General features: G+C 44.2%; 1 long non-coding RNA gene across 1 annotated transcript in view; it reads left to right on the forward strand.

The window, feature by feature from the left end:
• The window catches only part of LOC140218360 (uncharacterized), a 267,463-nt gene that overhangs the window by 45,189 nt on the left and 203,532 nt on the right, over positions 1–18,742 (forward strand). The window contains exon 2 of the long non-coding RNA XR_011894639.1: positions 3,869–3,947. This is a non-coding gene — a long non-coding RNA (uncharacterized lncRNA). The remainder of the gene's footprint in view (positions 1–3,868; positions 3,948–18,742) is intronic.

Here is an 18,742-nt window from a genome sequence, read left to right on the forward strand (position 1 = left end):
GTGTGTAGGGACATTGTTCAACTTTTGATGCTCTTCGAGGTACTGAGGGCAGTCACACAACACAGGATCTGTAGCCGCTTTCACATTGCACAGCCCACAGTCTGGAGATGTTGCTTCACATGAGGTGCACGTGCCCGTGCGTAAACATCACCCCCAGCCTATGTCTGTGCAGGAGACTGGCACATCTGCGTTGAATTTTGGGTGATAGATTAAATTTTACCGGACGACTCCAATCTTTCGAGTCGTCTGTGGCGATTATTCGGATTGTTCCAGTGCTTTTCTGTCTCTGTTCGGATGCCACTTGAGAGAAGGCAGTTGGCATTCGCTCTTGAAAAAGGAATAGAGAGCAGTGGCTCTGGTTCTTCGAGCACCTTCTTCACTTCAGCATCGGCCAGTTTGTGGCCGTGTGCATCACAGTGACTGGGAACCCCTGAAATGTAATGTGGTGGCCGTTCTCTTCTGCTAAAGTGCATAGCTCGCCAGTCTGAAGAGCCAGTCTTCTGTAAGAGCTTTCTTTCATTACGATTCGAAGTATGTGCCGACCTTATTTCGCGTCACTAAATACTGTCCATACTTGAGGAGGGTGTCGCATAATATAGTGCACTGCCTCTCTGATTGTCACTAGTTCCGTGGATGTTGGTGTCGTTTTGTTTCGCAAACGAAACCGTCGAATGACTTGATGCGCCGGCACGACGAAAGCCGCACCTGACGCATACGACGAGACCGATCCGTCTGTACATATGTTCAACGATGAGCAACGTTCTTTTGACATATATTACAATGTTAGATATTCTAGAAACTCCAGAAATTGAGATTGAGCCGTATCTGTATTTTGGACATTACCGACTGGGGCATACGTGGATAGTGAGCAGGGGCAGAGTATGATGGTATGACATATTTTTGGCATTTATTAGGTTTCGAAGAAGTGGAGTCCGGCCGTAGTGTCGATAAGGGGTGGCTTCGGTGACGCCGCAGCAGCCGCAGAAATAGTCGCAGAGGTTCGCATCGCAGAAAGACAGGTATAGGGGTGGCGCGAGCTTCCTTAATTGTGCCATAAATTGAGGTGCACCCTGGAACCCCTAGACATGTTGTCAGCATCTGAGCAGACTGGCAGGCTATATCAGATGTAGCCGACGCAGGGAGCCTGGTACAGCCGAAGTAGCGAATACTCCGATGGGCCCCACTTCGTACCGGCCAGAAACAGAAATACTTGAGCAAGTCCAGTTAATTTCTCCTGTAACATTGCCACATATTTTGGCCATTAAACACTGCGGTCAGTGACTACACCCAAATATATATCGTGGGTAAAATATGGAATGACATTGCCATTGATAATAATCGGATACAGACAGATAAGCTTTCGTGCGAACGCTATGTCAGCACACTTATCTGTGGCCAGTTGCAGTCCTTGGCACTGCAGGTACCTGCAGGTAAGCTTCATTCAAATTATTGTCACAGCGCGTGGGATCCATTTCTTTTACGCATCATATGTCCTTTACGGGGAGGAGCGACCATTGAGAATAAGCAATAAGGCAAATAACTTGCCTCTCGCAGGCATCGGATACGATAACTTTGAGTATTCGTCTCCCGTACCAACTAAGGGTCAGCTGACCACCAATAATGCGGTACCGGTGACTCGCAAATCAAAGCGATATCGCTCGATTAAAGCCGCGTTCTTTGTGACGAGTCCATTGAAGGCTGGCAAAAGAACAGTGATCTCCATAATTCTTCATATCTTTTTCTTTTACTTTTTTTGTTATCTAGTTGCTGACGAGAAAAAGATCTTAGTTACAAGAGTCAGAGAGGGGTCGGTCTGTAGCAGGTTCACCGTGGCCTGCTATGCACTGGGGAGTGAAAGTACACAGGATAATTAATGAGGAGAATAACTGTTGGAAATACTGTCGGGCGCTTCGTAGTATAGCTGGAGCGTTTCGTAGCGGAGTAGTGAAAGCAGACACGGCATTGTGAGGTACTTTTTTATGGGGAATGCTGACGAAAGAAGGCTCAATCTCAAATTAACGAAGTAACAACAGACGACGGGCAGGATTAGAACAGCGGAGATGTGTTTACGAACCCTTTGAAGTGAGCGGCGCCTTTCTTCCTGTTTCCAGTCAATCTTCAGAAGGCTCCGCTCTCCTTTGTGCGGGCATTAACTCCTATTTCCCGAGGGCTTTCTCGACTATGAACGAGCAGCGGCAGTGCCTTCAAAGCTGGCGGCAAGGTCTTCTGTTCAGGGTGGGTAGGCTGCTGCGTCCCGCATCTCAAGTGGCGGACTATTTCTTCTGTTTCGCAACTTGCTTTGCCAACACGACAGAACATCACGCAATGGATGCCAGATCACAAGAGCAGGGTTTTCTTGCTCTCTAAATATCTCCTTCCCCTCATATGTATGTTTTGTACAAAGCATCAGTGGATCCGTCGGAAGACACAGAAACAGAATTTTCCTGGCTGCTGGAGAAATGCCCGTGCCGTTTCGAAGGCGATGAAGCCAGAGCCTTGGTTGCGCAGATTAGAATGAGGAAAGTACTCGTGATTTTCGCCAGTAGAAAGTGTGGGAACGCGCAAGAGACCTTAGACACAGAAAGCAATGCTGTGCCAGTAGAACATTATTTTGTGATTTCTATGTTCATGGTTGAGAGGGATATGATCTGAATACTTCGTCCGTGGTAGCGAAAATTTGCAGCAGGAAAGAACTAATATTATCGCAACGCCCCGAAACGTGGCCTAGGAGCGCCCGTGAACAGGCATAATGAAAATTCAGGCAAAGAGCACTTTTTGCTTGTGCAGTAAGGCCACATCAATGATAAATTTTCTTTGCATGGATGCGTTTGGTATATTTGAGAAAGTTTTGTCCACCACCACGATTGTTTGTTCCTCTTTCTGTCTTTCTTTTTTTGACAAAGGAGCCTCTGACCGCCTTCCACTCAATGCAATTCGTCATGTTCCAAAAAACGATAAAATTAGGAGATTAGAGACAATGACAATGTTTATTCGCCCATATTTATGGCTGCGGCAAACAAGCAAACATGCGCGATAACTTTCATTATATCTTTATCGCACTAAAATGTATCTAATTTACTTTTAATAATTACTGTAACCGGCACGTTCTTTTAAAAAAAAAGACACAGTTACCGGAGTTCTGACAGTCAGACTTGTAACTCAGTCTTTTGTGTTTTTTAAACGTGCCGCGTACAGTAATTATTAAAAGTGGGATTGTCGGGTATCCTGGGGTTCGGTTTCGCGTCGTTATTGGGGTCGATTTTCATGTCATATAGGAGTGGGCAGGCCGCTATGTTTGATCAGGTTTTCACTGATGAGAGAGCCCGTGAATGTTAATTTCAGAATTGAAAACCAATACTCAAAGCGTAATATGTTGCTACAAATTCCGTCACTTCACCAGTTTCGAGAAATAAGTACGGAATAAAAATTGACAGTGACTTTCTCACACGCTAAAGAGGGTGATGGCGAAAGCATGTGCGCTCAAGAGAATTTCATTGAATTGCTTGACCTTCTCATTCGAATGCGTTGTTACTTCTTAATACGTTTTTTTTTCACCAATGTTCATAGTTCGAGTGCCTTAATTGGCACTATCTTAATTAACGGCACCTTCATTATTTCGCCCTAATTCATACCAATGGTCGTGGGTTCAACTTCTGCCAAAGGTTGAGGGTGCGACTCGCATTAAAGATGCTGGGTTCGACTGCCTTAATTAACTATATGGTAATTAACTGTGCCTTAATTAACTTCGCCTTAACACCTAAGATCATGGGTTCCACATTGACACAAGCTCGAGTGTTCGATTCCCACCCAAGGTTGTGGGTTCGAGCACATGGATCAACTCTATCTTAATTAAGTTTGCCTTTTTTAGGCATGTTGAGCGACATCAGTCATCATTGGAAGAAGACGACGGACATGCGAGCAGTGGCACGAGCGCGTGTGTGCGCGAGGTGAGCTCACGTGACTTTTTGCACCGCGCGCCGCGTTTTTCAGACCATCGGGGGTAAGATCCAATTAAGGCTTTTCCCTTAAAAAACAATACATCATCGTCGAAGGCAGGCATATTATGTACTGCAGTGATCGTGGGTATATATGCCAACTTTGCATACTGTGTATAGGTGTCCTGATAAGCTCTAACTAGTGCTACACAGCATACTGTATTTGCTCGATTCTAACGATCACCTTTATTGAATAAATATGCATGCAAATTTCCGTGCGCGTTACAATCGTAACTAATTCTACTCAATATCAAAAACGAAACCGATTCTTACTACAGAAGAAAAGCTTAATGCAAGGTAGCTAGCCACGCTGTCATCGAACCGATGTTTCTTTTTATGCCTTGGATTGCGGTCGCCGTTTCTCAGTTTGCTGTAAATGCGGCTTGTCTAGTGCATTAGTGGTCGGTAGACAGCGAAAAGGAGATGTCGTCGGACCACGGCAGCGACTAACCGCTAAGATTCAGGTGTGCGTGTGTGTCTGTGTGCCTTTGTATGTTCCATAACGTTGGTTCAACAGCTACGCTTAGACTCGCGTTTCTTTACCTAATGTGCGCGGTACGATCGGCACCAAGGTATATTATTTTACAGTTGTGGGGTAATATAACAGCGCCTTACAATCGGGGGCGCGGTAGAATTGTGCAAATATCGTTTGTGGCATCTTTTTTCCTGTTGATTTTTTCTATTTCACAATGCACCTTGCACACAACGCTTACTACATAGTATACGTTTTTACAATTTTCTTCGTGTTTTCTCGCATGGTCAATTTATTATGAACAACCGCCGTGGTTGCTCAGTGGCTATAGTGTTAGGCTGCTGAGCACGAGGTCGCGGGATCGAATCCCGGCCACGGCGGCCGCATTTCGATGGGGGCGAAATGCGAAAACACCCGTGTACTTAGATTTAGGTGCACGTTAAAGAACCCCAGGTGGTCGAAATTTCCGGAGTCCTCCACTACGGCGTGCCTCATAATCAGAAAGTGGTTTTGGCACGTAAAACCCCATAATTTAATTTTAATTTATTATGAACACCTCAGGATAAGTAATTTTCTCAGAGCGCTATGCGAATCTACGGCGCACGCGTACACATGTGTAATACAGTAATACTGGCTTTTCTTTGTGCTTTCGCTGAATAGCGTCACGGAGATACAGCAATGCCACCGGAAGGTGTCGAGCTTCTCGCAGTGGCTGAAATTTCGTTGGATGAAAGTCTTAGTTTGCCACCGAAAGCAGGATCTCCTTCCACGTAGCCTTATCCCCGAAGTACCACCATTCGATTGCCGAACTCTTTGGGAGTGCAGGGAACGCGTCTATGTACTTGCCAGCAAGCAATCCAGAAACTAAAACAACCGCGGCAAGGAGCAACGCCTTAGTCAGCAGCCGCATTCTCGAGTTCCGATGTGGATGAGCGAGCACCGACGCCTGGAGGAGACTGTTGCCGCCGCTGTCCTTGGTGGCCCGGGATCTCGTACTTCTCGCATATTCCAAGCTTTTCTACTTGACGAAGAGACCCATAAATGTGCCATCGCCATGTGTAACACGACGGCAATTGCGTACACACACCGAATCCACCTGGAGAAGTACACGACTAAGCTTGCCTAAGTTTTATGTGTCAGATATCCACGAACCTCAGGACTCCAGAGGTTCTCTTCGCTAAACGGCTCACGTTGATGCAGTGGTGAGGAGGAAGAAATGTGGTCGCAAGGTGCAGTTGTCACAGCGCTGGTTCCGGAAGGTTCAGGAAGGCGCCTCTTTTACACTTATTTCAACTTGTTTGCAGACCGACCATGCAGCGGTATTTGAGGCATAATGATATAGCGTGCGCTGCATTGATGCTTAAATTAAACACCTCATCGTTATGTGAAGGACCTGGTCCGGCACGTCGCAGTGCTCGCACAGAAATAGCGCCTCATTCAGTGGCACTACAACTATTCGTCGCGCCCTTCTGTGTGCGTATTGAAAAAAACTGCGTTTATTACAGCCTCTCGCCGACCTCCCATATAGCATCGAAAGCCAAGTGCCCTGCACAGGCTGGAGTAGCACATAAAGCGCGTTCTCGTCCTGAGTAGTATATGCATGTCTTACATATAGAAATTCTTGTCAGCCAAAAGAATTTTTGTACATTCGATCGTTGGTATTTAACGTTTTAAAAAAGGAATACTATGAACTGCCTAACGGAAGGCGTCGGAATTCACGACCGTGTGCTTACTTGCGATTGTACCAGCACGGTGGATAAAAAAATATTTTAGCATCAAATGAAGCAGATGGCTAGAAGGAAACAATACTTAGTTGACATTTCTTGAGTTGGCAACTTAGACGCGGCAGGAATAATGTATTATACAACGTTCGTGGGCAGAAATTCCTATCAGTGGCAGCAGCGCTTCTCGTAGCAACACAGTCTGTTATCAAACGCGATGGCTAAATATTTGCCACCATATAGCCCTTATCCTACCCTAACAGCAAACCGCTATCGCGTCAGTGGACGATGCCATGTCACTGGATGAGGCTGTTCTTTATGCTTGGACAAGTAAGCCTGCAGCCCTTAGAGAAACCTCAAAATGACGTCGGGTTTGAGCTTGGATCGGTCACATTGCAGCGACATTACATACTCCATACACGTCTGCACGAGGCAGGAAACTATTTTTGCACATGCAAACGCGTGTCCAGTCTAAAGCGAATCCGAGAGTAACGCCTCGAAGACGCTCGCGTTTACCTGCCTCTAGACTCTACATCGTTGTAAAAAGAAAGCCCCTGTACTCGCGAGGCGAAATGTCAGACTCAAGATGATAAGAAGTACGTAGAACAGAACAAACGAAAGAAAAGGACAGTGAAAAATAGAACATTGGGCAATATAAGGACGACAGAACATTGATAGGGTAAACTTCACAAACGAAACAAAATTTACCGTGGTTGGCACACTTAAAAGCGTAGGCTTCCGGGCGCTGTAATGGTCTTGTGCAGACTGACATCTGTCAAGGGGCAATAGCGTTCCTGTCGTCGAAGTTCAGCCTAGATGAATTGGAAATACAAGGAGCATTCGGCGAAGAGATGAAAAGCTGTGGCACTAACAAAAAGGAAATCGGAGGTCAGCTAAACACTTATGAGTTTCGAATGCGAAAGCACAAATGTCCAATTGAACGCCGCTTATTGGTCCTTCTAGTTTTGCGCTTCGAGTAATGTGCCATAGCTGTACGTGCTACCCGGTTTAGCAAGCAGCAGCATCAGCCTACGCAGCGAACGCCGCATGCCACCGATGTCCTGCGCTACGAGAGACCGAAGAAGCAGCAGCGGCCACCAAGGCCACCATGGCGCGCCGCTGCGTGAGAGCGTTGACAAACGTGCCCACGGCAACCGCGAACCTCCCTCGAGCTTCTTCCTGGACGCGCTGCCCCATCTATTGGCACTGCCACGAATTGCTCGCGTGGCCTCCGAGACGAGAAGCGTGGCGCGCGGGTGTCCGCGAACGCTGAGAATTGTTCCCTCGCTTGCCACACACTCAGTGGCGCATACTCAGTAAGTCAAATTGGCGAGAGATTCATTGAAGAGGGACACATACCGAGTGCATTCGTGGCACGGCTCTCTGAAGCGTTGGCGTGAAAGGCGTTTCTTGAAAAGCGGCACAGACCCAGGGCATTTGCGGCGGAGCCTGCTATTACATTGCATTTATGTCCTTGGGCAACCCCTCTGACGCGGGTTCTCTTCCGCCCAGTATCATGTAACGAAATTTACGGAATCTTATTTCTCATTGTAGAGCGCCACATTCCCAGTGGAACATACCTTGTTACAGAGATTCATTGAAGAACGGCACACACCTACTGACACATAACCAGTAACCCATGTCGGCCTCAAAGGTTCATTGCAGACAAGCACAGACCGCGCGGCACATGCTCAGTACTCCAAGTGAGCGTCAAAGTGTTTCATCGAACAGCCGTGCCTACCCAGTGCCGCGTCTACAGTGATAAATGATGGCTTGAAAAGTTCGTTGAAGAGCAGCACCTATGTACGCATCGCCTCGTTCTCAGTTACCGAAGTTGGTGCGGTGGTTGATTTTGACCCTCTTCTGCACCACAGCCCGATGCGCTACCCATGCTACCGCTAACTACACAGCGACCCGGATAGGTGGGAAAATGGTTAGATACAAGCATACAAACAGCATAGATAGTTAGCCCCCCGGAAAGTGCGCAGAGTACCCTGAGAATTCTAGCGTATTAAATGTAACTGCGCCGTGGGAATCGGGATCTGAAGAATGTTAAATTTACTTACAGTAGTGAAATGATATCTACAGGGGATGTCGAAAATGTCAACTATACCGACTTGAAAACATGTCCGCACACGACGCTGCATATTGTTAAATATTCCATGGAGGTTTGTTGAAGTTATATTTGCCATGTACGGCACAATGACCATCTGTATATCTCCTGCAGTGTGTGAGATTTGTTCTGTACACTAATGCTCTGAGTGCAATCAGATGCTCCCTACCGACCTATAAGGTCGGTGGGGTGCGAACTATACATCTTGCGTTATGAGATCGCACGTGAAACTGCGATGTAATTAACAATTATCATTTTTTTCTCACTGCCGAGATAGTTTTCGCATACCCAGTAGCTGTATGTAAAATGCAGTAATAAACGTAAAATTTTGTTTATTACACAACAAATATACGGTGTTAGGGGACTACCACTTGAAACAAGAAATAGCTACTTAATCAACCGGCTTAGAGTACACAAAAATTAGTCATGATAAATCAACGGAAAGTCTTTTAACATATGGTGTCCCACAAGGTGCTACCCTTGGCCCATTATTATCCTTTGATGTGTAATAATAACATTACCATACCTAACACACCATCAAATATATATGCCGATAACACAAATGAATTCTTCTCAGGTACAGATGTGATTATTCTTGAAAAAGAAACTATTGTATTGCGGCATAATCTTGTCTTATGGCTGCAGGCGCAGAAATAAAACCAAACACAAAAAAGTACATCATTTTCCAACCGTGCAATAAGTCTCTTAAACATGATAGGTTTATTCAATTCTATAGCGACATTATTTGGTGCGTTTGCGCACATTGCTTTCATGGCGTCCTCCTACCGGTTATTGGAATTACCTGCAGATTAAAAACCGTCACTGCTCCTTCGGCTAAAAAAAAATGTTATATTAGAGCCTCATGGACTCCCGTCCTCAACTGCCTACTTGTTTGAAGACCCACAACAGTAAATAACATATCGAATATATTTTATTAGAAAATAATGTTGTCACTGCAACTGAAAATTTGCCATACCAAAGCCATGTTCTTCCTCTTCTTGCGAAAAATAAGATGCGGCGTATTGAAAACATCATGAGTAAGAAGTTAGCAGTGTCTGTCTTTCAACAAATAAAATATCGATCAGATACGTTTTCGTGCTGTTATCTTCAGTTATCTATCCCTTGCGACACATCAACTTCCTGAAAGAACGAAATACGAACAATTATGGCACTCGTAAGCTAAATTACCACATTCTTTTTACAAATTCCGCTACAACTGCTCCACCTCTGCCAGCCGGATCGAGTAATTCCGCTCCTCCAGGATTTAGCGCTTCGACGCCTATTAATTCACAGCTGGTCAAAACATAATCAGCGCAAAATGTGTCCTTCGCCCCGGCGTCCCTGTCAACGCTATGCACGTCAGAAGCTCCGACTGCCTGTCACACCGTGGTGACAGCATTTCCAAGGGATCCTAATATCGCCAAAGCTTCCTTCGTCTACTGCCAGTTTTTGACGGACGAGTCGCCCCTGCTCCGACATCGACGAATGCGCGCGTGACCATACAAGCTCACGCCGCCAGCTGCAAGCCCTTTCCCGTCTCGTGCACGTGCAGCCCTGTTCCGTACGGTCACCCAACTTCTCGACCTCGATCCCACGGACAACACCGTGTCGCCTTCTTAAACAACATGAGCAAGTTGCCCAATCGACCACAATTCACTTACACCCGATGTACTGAGCGGGGCGGCGCCATCACGTGATGTGTTAATCCCCCCCCCCCCCCCATTGCACCAATGTTTTCCACCAGAGTGGTCAGCTATGCTGGACCTTTCCAACCACATGACCTCGAGCACTTGAATCAGCCTGTGACCCCTGCTGTGTGTCACTTTCTCCACCGCGCCGGCAGCTGTGCTTCATTTCCAGTCCAAACATCATCATGACATCTCGACACAATTCTGCCAAGGACCTCACGCCGCACTGTCCCTACACGGTTTTCAAAGCCACCCTCGACAATGCTGTCATTTACTGACCGCGGAACCTGTTTACGTGTTACTCCCCTGCCTCCCGCAACCCACAAACTACAATCTTCTCCTACCTTCATTACCTACCGTCATCAACTACCGTCATCAGACTCTCGCAAACTACCTACATTGAAACGGAAACACGTACGATGGGCTTGTGACCGCGACTCCGCCCTCTACCGTGGCAGGCTCTTTGGCAGCACCGATGTGCCGACGTGCCAACGACGATTAAATACTCCAGGAGATACGTTAAAGTGGGGCAAAAGAGAAATGTAGAAAAATAAGATAAATAAAAAATAAAAATAAATAAATAATAACAAAGGAAGCCTCACCCGTGCCTCTAAGTATAACGGGATAGTAAGAGGAAAAAAAACAACAAAGATTATAAGAATGAAGGAAAAGAAGAGAGAAGAAAGAGAGAGAGAGAGGTGAAGGGTGTAGAGCTACTATCATCCGGCTGGCCACGACCAAGGGAACGGACAAGGAATTCAGCGGCATTTATTTGAATATTCTTTGAGTGTAGCCGTTTTGCTCCTATATTGTTTCTGGATTCTTGATTGTCTTGTGTCATGTCTTCCTGCTTCTTGCTTGTCATGTTAGGGCTTTATTCTTCATTAGAGATGATGTCATTCTTCAGTGCTTCTTGGTTTTTCTTGTTTACCCGGAAAAGGCTTTGAAAATATCTTTAAGCAAACTTAGAGAGGCAAGTGATAGATTTATATTATTTTTAAATAGTTTTTTGTACGCTGTTTGTAATTCTTTTTCTGTGCAAGATTAAAAGCTTTATAAATTTATGTAAGGTAATGTTATACTGTGCTCGGTACATGAGACTCCAGTAATATGATGTAATGTATTTTAATTACTTTGACTATCTTTTTCCACTTTTAAGTACCTCTAAATCAGGTATTTCTAAAAATGCATAATTTTTTTAATTCCCAGTTTTAATTTTGGTTATTTTGGTTATTGAGTATTGTTTATTTAGACAGTTCTTGTATATATATATATATATATGATGGACGATTTATTTATAAGTATGGTGGTAGTGTTTATAGTTGGACTTCTTTTCCTTATGTTATACGTTGTGATATTTTAAAAGTGAAGAATAATTTCAATTGATTGTTGTGTATAGTTCAGCAAGGTGCGGTCATTTATTATTTTTTAAATATCACTTGGTGAAACCACCAGCCTTTTCCAATACTAGGTCTTATTGTCTAAATTAGGTATTTTCTAAATTGTGTTATTGAAATGGAACGGTCTGAGATGTTCTATTGTAATGTGGGTTTTAGTAATACAATATTAGTGGAGGTAGTAGTCTTCCCACTTTCTTGATTTTATTTTATTTTGGTGGCAAAATCACTTGTTGTGAACATGCCTTAATTGATTTGGTGATAACATTATGTATTTGAAATTTGATATTTTGTAAGCATCCGGCGAAATCACTTTTGTTAACTTGCCGGTTTCAGCAGAATAGATGAGGGGTGCTTGCCCATGATGAAAATTTGAACTTGTCGAATTCATCGACAGAAACAAATGCATCTTTGTCCATATTGAATTTCCGACGAAATCACCTTCGTTGAACCTGCCGGGCCGATTCGTTGAGTAATAAGTTTCCTTTTCTCTTTGAAGGGTGAAATCACCTAAGGTGAGCATGCCCGGTGGGTCTTGTTTTTTTTTTTTTTTTTTTTTTTTTTTTTTTTTTTTTTGCGAGATCACTCAAGGTGAACATGCCTATTGTTGTATTTCTGGGCAATTGAAACGCTTCGTTGCTTGTTTCAGTGAAATCACGTTCCGTGAACTTGCTGGTTTTCAGCTTTTAATCTCCTTAGCGTATTGCCGAGAACGATTATTTGCATCATACTCCTTAATGAGAGGAGAGTTCTTTGGTTTGTTTTCTAGTTGGACTCCCGACGAAATCATCTTATGTGAACGTGCCGGGAGAAATATATTATAGAATTGGGGTGAAATTTTTTTTCTGGCGAAATCACGCAATGTGAATATGCCATTTTTCTCATTCTTTTTTTTCCTGGCTTATGGCGAAATCACTATTGGGAACATGCCTTAATTCAAGTTTTTCTTATGTGCCTGTTGACCGTTTACATTATGTATACATATATACACACACGCATGCATGCATATATATATATATATATATATATATTGCTGATTAAATTTTTTGCACATGATGACTGTCGAGTAGATATTACATCAGTATAATTAATGGAATAATTATTTGAATACCATTTTGTTTCAAGGGGGTTCTATGGATTTTTATCTGATTTTTAGTATCTGGCGGGATCACTTCTAGTGAAACGTTGAAAAGAATTTTTTGTGTAGTTCATTTTTATTTCATCTTTTTGTTGCGATCATTCAAGATAAATGACCTCCTCAACCATTTTTGTTGCATGGCGAAATCGTTTAAGGTGAAAGTACCTTATATTTTTGTTATTGTATGTCTTGTACGTATTTTTACTAATTTTGTTGCATGTCAGTTATAAAAATTTATTTGTTAATGGTTTTCTTCACAATTTTTTTTAGTGCTGTACTTATTTGTGGTATTCTTAGACTTCTTAGTTTTTATTTTTATTTATATCGAAACTGGAAGGTTGGTTGATTGTATTAGGGTTCTCTTATCATGAGAATATTAGACTGATGTACTTCATTTTTGATTGATAAATGTGTTTAAATGCTCGATTACTTATTTAGAGGTACCTATTAGTGCGTTTTTTTTGTAATAGTGGTTCTATTTTGTGATTGTACTATAGTTCTATATTCTTTGAATATTTGGGATCTTTAATTTTTTCGTAATTCCTTCAATTACCTTTAGTGCTTCAGGTTTCCTAATAATTTCCCGTTTGTTAGGTAATTTGTTAGTTTTCAGAATCTTACTCAGCTCTTTTCTTTCTTCATTAGTTTCAGCACATATAGATAGATAATGATCAAAATTTTCGGAGCAGAAGCACATTTACATTGATTTGTTTCTAAGATATTAAATCTGAAAAAAAATAATATGGAAAGCTTCCATGGCCCGAGACAGCTTGAGTAGTGTAATAGATTAATGGAAAATGTGGAAGTATGTTTGCCACATCTTCAATCCATTCTGCTGCATAAGTTTTGTTAGCGTTCTTCCAGTAATTGTGCCATTTTTCTGTGCGTTGTTTAATACGCCAGGACAGGGCGAGCGGAGCGAGCGCACGTATTAGGGGAAAATAACGAATTGGTTCTCGCATGTCAGTGTGGCAGCATCTATTTCCTGCTCCGCCACACATTCATTAAACCTTTCTGTGCTGCTATACATTTGTTGCCTGGTGTTCCCAAAAGGGAAGAAATGTTACCCTTTCGCTTAGAAACACGTACTCAATTTTGTTAGAAAGGTCCGATTACGGCGACTGCAATGCCCATGAACGCTAAGAAACTACAGAACAGTGTGTATGGTACTGCCCTTTCTTATAATATGAAAGGTTTGCCCTCCGCACCACTATAAACCAGCTATCCGGAACACTTTTCTCGCTGAACAAGACCTTGTGGCCACGTGCTCCCGTATCACAGCTTCAGAAGGCCACAGAAAACTGCTGCTGCTTTTTTTCTGAAGACAAGTAGACTTTGCCTCCACATCTGACACAACGCTTTCATTGCGTGGGCAACTCCAATGCATTTGCACTCTAGATTCTTCACCCTTATCCTAATGTTTTTGTCCCTTTTTCCCTTTCGCAATGAAGAGTAACCAACAGGACTCAGTCGTGGTTAAGGTCTCTGGCTTTCATTAGTCACTTTCTTTATCTTCTTTAGTTTGTTATTGTTCACATAAGGTAATATAAAATTTCAGAGACGGCAGAGCAGCCGTTGTTGAACACGGGAAACTCCTTTCGTTTCCTCGCTGAAATGGTTCAAGTGCAGCCGTTGTGATTCGAACGCGACTGCCGCCGCAGCCCACTAGATAACATTACCAATGGAAGGAAACTGAAAGTCTTTCACAACCTTAGTGCGATGAGCGCGTGTGGTGAAACTACCGCCCGATAGTTCTAAAAAAAAAAAAGCTGTTTTCGTCATTTTGTGATGAAGTGGTGCAGGCCAAGCTGCACCACTGTTATGTCATTTCATTTCATTTACTGAAGCCTTAAAGGCCCGGATGCATTACATAAGGTAGGGGTAAACAATGTTTGAGGAACTCATCACGCAAAATAAAAAAGGGGGGGGGGGAGCCAGAGTTCCTTGAAGAATCTGTAACCACAGCAATACGTATAGTTTATCGATAACTATGTTAAAACTGTAGAATCACAATTTCGACCGCAGTCTGTAGCTTAAACGCTGTTTGCTATTTGTCATTCATGGCTCGCGAAAGTTGCGCCTATTGCGAATTCGCCTTTAGAATGCTGCGCTTTTTTTTTTCATTCTCCATTCCTTTTTGAAGTAAGATTAGACCATGATACAGGCCGTCGATTCGTGACGGTCTGAACCCAGAACGCGAGAATCTGTGCCTTCTCGAGTATATTTGCCTAGGGGCACCATAACCGACAGGCGATGACTGATAGCTCTCCTGTTCCTGGTCACATCCGAACACACGCGCTGTTGTACTCTGAGGAAAGAGCTGCACTGCTCGGGGCACGGTTGGGTACACAGATAGTACACTATTTTATGCGTATGAGTGATAAAGATGCATTATATACAGAAACAGGCGACGACCGCTGCTTGTACACAAGCTATACGCAAGGACCCGTTTCTCTTCTGTCGTGGTAACTACTCATTTATCAGTGAGCCCCCCCCCCCCCCCCCCCCCGCACCTCTTGCTGCTTTGAGAAGGCATTATCTGTGCTGTATTTTCTTCCGTTCACGCAACCTACACGCATTCGTATATCATGGATGAGTAATGTTGGTATCGGTAAACCGAGTTTTCATGCCAGCAATTTTCGTAGCGCTTGGCAGATAATCCTTCATCTTGATCTGTCGTCCGATAGGCCACAATTTTGTGGACATAAAGATACGCCTAATGCACGCACGGAGCATCGGGGAAACTTCGACAACTCGTACATTCAGTTATATAAGCACCGTAAAAATATCGCAGTTGGGATAAGGAAAGCGTTGGGACAGCAAAAATATTTTGGGCATAATGCCGGTACATATAGGTTTGAAAGGGTTGCTCGATTTTATCAATGTATTCGAGATGAAATCTAAGTTGGTATATTTGCCCGTAACAGACAAGGTTTCATAAGGCGCTTAGGAAGTTGGCTTCTCTCAACGCATCGCTCCACTTTTCTGCTTCCATTTCTTGTCTTGTAGAGCGAGTACCACGTCACAGTTATATTGCAAAGATTGCCGATGTTTAGCGCTAGCCCTTCTCCGCGGATATTCCTCGCACCACCGTACCGCGAAACTCCGGCAAAGCGGCTAATTGTCCATGCTTTCTTAAACAGATTACAATGCTAGTAGTCCACAACAGATTCCGTACTGCGTCTCATACGGCTAATGTGAGCGTCACAGCCGATGCGACAGCAAGCCCGTGCATTTTACGACGTCGTCCATAAGTTGCAGACTACATAGCGGAAGTACAATATTTCCCCGCGTATCCGCACTACCAATTAGAACTAATAGCGCGACGCGTTCAGCCTATTTGCTTGCCGCACTAAAACCCTAGAGCCCGCCTCATAACGACGGCTTAATTCAACGGCGAAGCAACGCCTCGCATTCGCTCCCGTCACCACGAGTAAAAAAGCAGTGGGCCCGTGTGCTGCCCGAGTAAGACCTGGTGCCAACCACCGCCTAACGTGCGACGTCTGCTTCCTAACGAACGCGATCAATACCGGGGCGTAAGCTGGCGCGGTAAATGCTGATCGCGCACCGCCGTTTCCCCGGTATCGGTGCATGCGTGGGCGCCAGCAGCAAAGGTGCCTCGATTGGCTCTAATGCTGCTCCTGCGAGGGTTTCGATCGGCTGCCGGCTTCTATGTATCCGCGAGCTACAGGAATGGTTCCTATTATGTCTGGCGGATCGGTTGATAACAAAGCTTTGTAGCAGCACCACTTTGCGGGTGTGTTTATGTATATATATATAATTTCTCCCCTTCACTTGCAGTGCGGGCATTTGCGTACGCGGCTTCGTTTTTCCTGTTCTGTCTAGTGATGAGAACTTGACGTGAGGCTGCTTGTAAATTGTACCACTGGCAAATTCAAAGTGGCTCCATTTCAGTTCAGAGCGCTGACTATTTGCACGCACAACTTTGGTGATATGCCCTATAATATAATTTACACCGTTAAGGCAGTAAGGGTGTAAATTGTTCTATTACGCACGACTTCATACAGTTTTAGAGTAAAGGTGTGTGTAATAGACCGATTCACACCCTTATGAACTTCGAAGGCTCCAATTTTTTTTTACCTTTTTTGAATGGAAGTTTAACGTGCTGAGTGAGCTTGGTTAGCGACGACGCTTTTTGTATTATCAGTAATGCTTGCAGTCAATGACCAACTTCTTAATTCATATGCATTGGTCGGTCTTCCAGGTCTCTTTAAACAACAAAACAAATTAAAAAAAACCTATATGCGGTATGAATGATTACGCAATCAAGTACAATCAAGTGTTAAAGTACTTCGTAATGTCGAGCACTTACTAGAAAATGTACATAGCATTCTGCGATTGCCTTGGCTTAAGTTCAGTGGAGAGCGCCGCCCCCTGCAAATAAATTATTTAAATTTGACACATTTATCGGCCGTCTACTATAATTTACGACCTGTGAACATGTCAGTTAGGACCCATCACAGTCATTCAACACAGTTTGTATTGTCCATTGAGTGTGTACGCTATTTCGTACGTGACTTGTTTTGGCTAGTTTGCCAAGGGATGCCCTTTAGTATGTATTTATTAATAAACTTCTTTCTGTCTCTCGCTTTCTCTTCCTTTCTGCAGAGAGTGCAGGGAGAAAAATGACGGAAATTGAGCTTGCGGTTAATTGAACTCCCTGCGACCACAGTGCACTGCTATTTCACCTCAATGTGCTCAGTACTTGACATAAAAATTGTAACAGCGCAAACACATGCAACCACAAAGCACCAAGCACGAGACACAAGCGCTGTGTCTCGCGCTTGTTTCTCGTCCTTGGTACTTTGTGGTTGCTTGTGTTTGCGCTTTTACAATTTTTATGTCAAGTATGCACCAACTCGCCCGGAAAGAAGTTTTAATGAAGTGCTCAGTACTGCTACACACAACAAGTTTGATGAATGTTGTACACAAAACAACTTCAATTACTTTCGGTTATTTACCAGAGGAGGAATTTTTCCGCTGCGTGCTTAAAACACTTGTTTGCTCCGTACAGGTCGGTCTTTGGTGTCACTGTTTGAAGATGAAGCTTGAAGGTCTAGGAAAATGTTATTGGGGATCCTGGTGTTACTACGCAGCCAAAGGAAATGTGCTAGCGTGAAGCAGGTGGGTCTGACTTTTGAATTACATCAGCGGTTGCACTGGCACAACAGTCATTAAGGCTGTGAGCGGAATCTAGTTAGTTTGACTCTGTTTCAGAGATGAAGGGCAGACGCATTGCGTTTTCTTTTTGCTTTTTTGTTTGTTTGTTTTATTGTGGATAGAGCTCGTTCCTATATCTTAGGCTGTCAACAGTTACACAAGCGAGCGTCAACAGTTACACAAGCGAGCGGGTGCGACATCTCGGTGCGACGCAGCACCAAAGACAACAGCTACTGGGCAGAAGGAACAGCACCCTGGCAGCTAGCAGGCGTCTCAAAACGCTGGCGCAGTCAGCGCCACCAGAGGCGTTGCAGGTGTCGCACCTCAATGTTGAACGAGATGCGAGACTAACCGGAAACCGTCGGCGTTAGTCAGTGCACAGGAAAATATTAGACAGCGTCAGTTTGAAGTTTACTGCTGAGACCGGAGCAATGCATGAAGCAGCTCAGCAGGAACACCACTGTGCTTATATAGTGCGTGTGCGCGGAACGCTGATGCCAGATGCGGAAAGCAGAACTGTTCCCCTGCTTCGCCACCATGTCGATAGAGCGCAGCGTTGACCGTGCGTCCAGATCGCTCTGTCCCATTTTTGTTGTTGTTGTTTTTTTTTGTTTTTATTTTCAGCCAAAAAACGCGCTCCGCGTCTCTCGAACCGCGCATGCGCCGTCTAGCGGTACAGCACGACAACGGCGACGGCGTGCGTGCGCCTCAAGTGACCGTATCACGAGAAATCGCAAGAAAATTGACACATTCGTGATGAAGTCGGCGTTACGGAAACACTTGAAAAGTGATTATGATCCAGAGCTGTCCACATTTCAGGAGGCTATGCAGGCGCATGAAATGATTACGTCTAGAGCCTGCAGTGTAGCCAAGCAGGTTTAAAAGGAATGCCGGAGTGTAAATTATGTCCGGGAAATAAAGACTGACTGCCGCTACATTAGGTGAGGCGCGAGAAAAGGTTAGCAAACGCATACAGTGATTTCCAGTAATTTACAGTGATACAGTAATTTACCGTCAGGATTACAGTGAAAAGAAGG

This window comes from Dermacentor andersoni, chromosome 5 (genome assembly GCF_023375885.2).
Source record: "Dermacentor andersoni chromosome 5, qqDerAnde1_hic_scaffold, whole genome shotgun sequence".
Taxonomy (NCBI): Eukaryota; Metazoa; Arthropoda; class Arachnida; order Ixodida; family Ixodidae; genus Dermacentor; species Dermacentor andersoni.